The following is a 6,000-nucleotide window of genomic DNA, read 5'->3' as shown; positions in this document are numbered from 1 at the left end:
TCTTTCTTTCTTTCCTTTCTTTCTTTCTTTTCTTTCTCTCTTTCTTTCTTTCTCTCTTTCTTTCCTTTCTTTCTTCTTTCTTTCTCTTTCTTTCTTTCTTTCTTTCCCTCCTTCCTTCCTTCCTTCTTTCTTTCTCCCTTTCCTTCCTTCCTTTCTTTCTTTCTCTCTCTCTCTCTTTTTATATTTTTCAAAATTTTTTTGAGACAAGTTCTCTCTATATTGTTCAGACTGGTCTCAAACTCCTGGGCTCAAGCAATCCTCCTGCCTCGTCCTCCCAGACTGCTAGGACTACAGACACGAGCAGCCCGTTTTTTAACTTATAACAAAATTAATTTACTTCAAAAATTACTTAATCGCAAAGGTAAATGACTAACAGAATTACTAGACAAGGGCCTGGGTGCAGTGGCTCATGCCTGTCATCCCAGTACTTTGGAAGGCCGAGGCGAGTGGATCGGCTAAGGTCAGGAGTTCAAGACCAGCCTGACCAACATGGTGAAACCCCATCTCTACTAAAAATACAAAAATTAGCTGGGCATGGTGGCAGGTGCCTGTAACCCCAGCTATTCGGGAGGCTGAGGCAGGAGAATCGCTTGAACCTGGGAGGCAAAGGTTGCAGTGAGCTGAGATCATGCCATTGCACTGCAGCCTGGGCAACAAGAGAAAAACTCTGTCTCAAAATAAATAAATCAATAAATAAAACTAAAAATAAAAATTGCTAGACAAGAAAGCAAACAAAATAAGAACCTCACATGTTGTGAATTTAATGTTTCCACTCACAGGGGGGCTGGTAAGGATCCTTAGGAGATCATTGTCTGTACATCAGTCAGGGTCCAACTAGGAAAAGAGAAAGTAGTGCAGTAAATTGGTTCCACAGAGATAAAAAGAAGCAGAGAAACCAATCAGGGGACAGTGAGTAATAGTGTGAAATACTTTGCTGCTTTAAAACTGGTTGGCAGGATCAAAGGGTTCTTCTGCCCCTGGAGCTATTTAGTCAGGCAACTGTAAAGAATCACTTTTTACTTTTAGTTGTTTTGGTTTTGTTTCACTGCGCACTTGGTGCAGGTTATGCATAAACACAAATGCTGTCGTGCCCACAAGCTGGTTAGATCCTGGCCTTGTGAACTGGCTTCTTTGAACCCCACTGTAGTTGCTCACATTGGCTCAACTTGAGCAGTTATGTTCAATGCCTTTTTTTTTTTTTTTTTGGAGACGGAGTCTCACTCTGTTGCCCAGGCTGGAGTGCAGTGGCGCTAGGCTCACTGCAAGCTCCGCATCCCGGGTTCACGCCATTCTCCTGCCTCAGCCTCTTCGAGTAGCTGGGACTACAGGTGCCCACCACCACGCCCAGCTAATTTTTTGTATTTTTAGTAGAGACGGGGTTTCACCATGGTCTCGATCTCCTGACCTCATGATCTGCCCGCCTCGGCCTCCCAAAGTGCTGGGATTACAAGCGTGAGCCACTGCGCCCGGCCTGTTCAATGCCTATTTTAAACATTGCAGTCATGTATTTTACGTGTGGTTCCCTTCTTCAGATGTCAAAAAGGTATCTGAAAATGACTTTTGGGATTATACATATTTGAGGGGAGGTCTCAGTTGCTGGCTGAATTACTACATTTGCACTAGAGCTTGCCCTTGGGAGCTCCCCTTCAGCATTACCAGGGGCCAAGTGAGAGCTCTATTTGCTCAAAGTTGTCCTCTAAGTAGTGGTATTAAGGGCTTCACACCTCAGAGTAAAAAAAGCTCTTCACTCCTCAGAGTAGAAAAAGCAGGGGGAATTCTGACAATGGCCTTCTCCATGGGGAGTACATCAGGGAGGGTCTGTCCCCCTCTCTGCACTCTCTGATCTGTTTCCCAGTGCCTCTTCCTCCTTAAGGACATCAGTTTCTCCCTTATTCTCAGCAACCCCCCTCCTCACCCCACCAAAATTCATTCTTAGTTGTAGGTTGTGGTATAGTACTGGCTCCACAGTAGGTAACTGGAAAGGCCAATAAATTAGGTCATGTCTATCCACGGTTGTGTAATTGCTTTGCCTCTGCCATCCAGGCAAGTCTTTAAAAGGGTTATGAGTAACACGCTCCCTCCAGGGTAGCTGTCTCCACCTTCAAAGCCACACCAGGCCTCACCCTCAGACAGCTCTACCCAGCTCTTTGTACTCCCAGTTCCACTGAGCTCAGCCTCCAGCTTCTTCTTAGCCTTCCTTTCATTTCCTCCATGTGTCAACTTATAACACCTTGTCCTGGGCCTTCCAGAGCCTTAAGGAGAGTTCACAGTCACAAAACAATACATAAGTGTAAATTTTTTCTTAAAAACAACTTGCACGTGTCTAAAACCCACCTCACAAATATTGTAAATGCCACAATTTCCAAACAGTTCTCCAAAACAACAACGATAGTTTTATCATTAAAGTGATAATAGTTTTTAGTGGCTCATGCCAGTAATCCCAACACTTTGGGAGGTCAAGGTAGGAGGATCACTTGAAGCCAGGAGTTCAAGACCAGCCTGAACAACGTAGTGAGACCCCATCTCTGCAGAATAATTTAAAAATTAGCCGGGCATGGTGGCACACGCCTGTAGTCCCAGGTGTTTGAGAGGCAGAGGTGGCAGAATCGCTTGAGCACAGGAGTTTGAAATTGCAGTGAGCTGACCACGCCACTGCACTGCAGCCTGAGCAACAGAGTGAGATCTTATCTCTTAAAAATAAGCTGGGCACAGTGGCTCACACCTGTAATCCCAGCACTTTAGGAGGCTGAGGCAGGAAAATCACTTAAGGTCAGGAGTTTGAGACCAGCCTGGCCAGCATAATGAAACCCCATCTCTACTAAAAATACAAAACTTAGCTGGGCATGGTGGCATGTGCCTGTGATCTCAGCTACTTGGGAGGCTGAGGCAGGAGAACTGCTTGAACCCAGGAGGCAGAGGTTGCAGTGAGCCAAGATTGCACCACTGCACTCCAGCCTGGGAGACAGAATGAGACTCCATCCAAAAAAATAAAAATAAAAATAAAAATAAAAAATGCTATTCTATTCTCAGCTTACCTGAACTGCATCTCTGAGGTGCTGCAGACACTCACAAGTGGCAGTCTCCTAAAGCTGGAATATTCCACACCTCCAGGAGCCTGGGCCATTTCAGGAGGCAGACCAGGCCCTGGTTACTCTCTTGGCTCAGATCTGCTTTCCTTTCTGGAAGGTAGACAGTCATCTGGAGTTTTTGATTGTAGGTCAACCATCAACATTAAGCACTGGGAATAGCACTGCAATTTTACCTTTTTCTTGGAGCTGCCAGGTATGATAAGCTCCTCCATTTGCAGCATTGAGGCAGTTGTCTTTGGAACCTGTCACTGTCCCAAGACCCTCCTGCCAGTGCCTCACAGCATCAGGAGTCAGAGGTCTAGGGACCTCCGTGCTCCTCTGTAAAGTGAGATCCCCATAGATTTTTTTTTCCATTTCATGATTCAATAACACTTCTGTTCAACAGCACTCACTTATTTAGCAGATATATTTGAGATCCTACTGTGAACCTGGTACTGGAGATATATAAATGTTCTCTGTAACCTTTCAATGCCGTGAAGGAGGTGGGTTTAAAAACAGTACATTCAGGCCAGGAGCAGTGGCTCACGCCTATAATCCCAGCATTTTGGGAGGCCGAAGAGGGCATATCACGAGGTCAGGAGTTTGAGACCAGCCTGGCCAACATGGTGAAACCCCTGTCTCTACTCAAACTACAAAAATTAGCCAGGTATTGTGGCATGCGCCTGCAATCCCAGCTACTCAGGAGGCTGAAGCAGGAAAATCGCTTGGACCCAGGAGGCAGAGGTTGCAGTGAGCTGAGATCACACCATTGCACTCCAGCTTGGGTGACAGAGAGAGGCTCTGTCTCCAAAAAATAAGAAAATAATAATAAATAAATAAAAACAGTACATTCACTATAACGTGATGAATGGTAAGATAGTCACACAGAGGGCCGCAGAGGTCATTTAACCTCATGGGAAGTCTCAGAGAAGACTTGCTGGAGGAGGTGATGCCTGAACTGAGTCTTGAAGGAGGTGACAGGTGAATAAAGGTGAAGTGAACAGCAAGTGGAGTGAACATTAGGCAAGCCATAAAGATGTGAAAGACTACAGGGAGATGCAGACACCATCAGTAGTGAATGTCACCAGAGTGCAATGTGAGAGGAAGCCACAAGCAAAAGAGTGAGCTAGGGGTGGCAGGGTGGGACGTGGACCTGTGTGCCAAGCCGAGGCCCCTGAGCTTGACAAAACTGGAGGGGAGGAGGAGCCACTGAAACGTTTAGAGTCACTGAATGACAAGGTCAAATTAGGTGGATGGCTATGGGTGGCGAGTGAAGCCTGGATTAGGGAAGAATTGTGTTTAGGGGCCTCAATTAGGGACGAAGAGAAGGCAAGTGATTTAATAAATATTTGGAAAGTTGAATTAGCAGGGCTTGGTGGCTGACTGGCCGCAGGAGGAAGGAGAAAGGAGAGTTCATATGAACTCAGGTTTCTGACTTTGATGAGTTTATGGCATTTGATCTACTGGTGAAATGAGTGGGTCCAAGTGGACTCTATACTTTGTGATTCCAGGCTAAGGTAATATATCTGAATACTAAAGGACATCAATTCTTCCATCAACTTTGAAATATTTAAAGGCATATCTCTTGTTGTACATTATTTCTCAGCGATTGAGGTCAAATTTTAGGCCTGTGACCAAGACTGGGGGTTGGGGGGAGGTGTGGACAGATTTCAAAGCAGAATTCCGGCCAAGGGAGCTTGGAACTTGTTCCTCAGCTCCAGATGGCCTGGTGAAGGACTTCTGGGAGAGAAGCTGAGAGCAGCCACCTGACAGTAGAGGAGGGAACTGATTGGTTCTTAGGAACCAGCACGCTGGCCAGCTATGGTGAGCAGCCTGCCAGGCAGCAGGTGCCCAGCGAGCCAGAGGAAGCCACGCGCCCGGTCATTTCCTCCCCTGCAGCTTTGGACTTCAGTCAGGAGCTTTATCTCTCCTATTCTAAGCAAAAATAATTAAGGCCAACTGATTATTCAGACACCCTCCCCCAATCCCAAAAAAAGTAAGACACTTTATTTCAGTAACTGCTTCTCCTCCCTGAAGCAGTAACAAGCTGGCTTTCGCCGGCACCCTCCCCTTTGGTACGGGGTCAGCAGAAGGGTGTTTTGTCTTCAGCTAGTCGGAAACCCCCTGTCTTCAGTGTATTCTGCCCACCAGGATAGGGCACTGTGGATTTTGGTTTTGAAGCTTGTCCAGAGTCACTCAAGAGAGACAAAGCCGCCATTCTACTGTGTGCTACCCAACACCCACCAGGTAAGCTGCTGTGCGCCAGGATAAAGCCCCTGGGAGACTGCTTGGCTTTGGTGTTCCAGAATTTGCTTAAATATGTTGAACACACACCCCTGAGTTTAAAACAGCGAGGCTGAGAATAATATCTTCAGCAGGCACAAGGGTAAAGGAAAGAGATGCCTGTTTCCAGTTTATCATGATGTTAGTTTAATTAAGTCCCATTTAACATTTGGGGGATCAAGATTTGTGATGTTTTCATTTTTATTGGAGAAATACATGATGAATATTTTGAAGGCCTAATATCTGTATGGGCTATGAAATCTGCTATGGTAAATGCAAAGTATGGGACCCAAGAAATGTATAATCTGTTTGGGAGGACAGGACATGAGAATTCAAACAAGAATATAAGGCTGTGCATGGCTAAGTACTTAAGGGGTGGCATGGACAGCAGTGAGGTAGGGTTTTGGAGAAGAGAAAGATGGATAGGAGCTAAAATTATTAGGCAAAACTTCATAGAGGCTGGCGTTGAAGTGGCAGGTGGATAAGTGGGAGGTAGGTAAAGGAGAATGACTCCCAATTATGGCTTAATGCTTCCATTAAACCAATTCTACATAACACATTTATTGTGCTATAATCAGGAGTTGGAATACGTAAATCTTCAATTCAGAAAGACTGTTCATATCAATATTGGAAACTAAAGTCCTAAAGA

General features: G+C 45.5%; 1 protein-coding gene across 2 annotated transcripts in view; it reads left to right on the top strand.

The window, feature by feature from the left end:
• Positions 1-6,000, top strand: part of EXPH5 (exophilin 5) — an 89,172-nt gene that overhangs the window by 20,908 nt on the left and 62,264 nt on the right. The window contains exon 1 of one of the 2 annotated variants that reach the window (XM_032167318.2): positions 4,980-5,315. The exons of the other annotated variant lie outside the window; for it this stretch is intronic. The gene's annotated coding sequence lies outside the window, so the exon portion shown is untranslated. Of the gene's footprint in view, positions 1-4,979; positions 5,316-6,000 lie in introns of those variants that run through there. 2 annotated transcript variants of the gene reach the window in all.

Source organism: Hylobates moloch, unplaced genomic scaffold, assembly GCF_009828535.3.
Source record: "Hylobates moloch isolate HMO894 unplaced genomic scaffold, HMol_V3 SCAFFOLD_11, whole genome shotgun sequence".
Lineage (NCBI taxonomy): Eukaryota > Metazoa > Chordata > Mammalia > Primates > Hylobatidae > Hylobates > Hylobates moloch.
The sequence above is the reverse complement of the archived record's forward strand: the minus strand, read 5'-3'. Positions and strand labels throughout refer to the sequence as shown.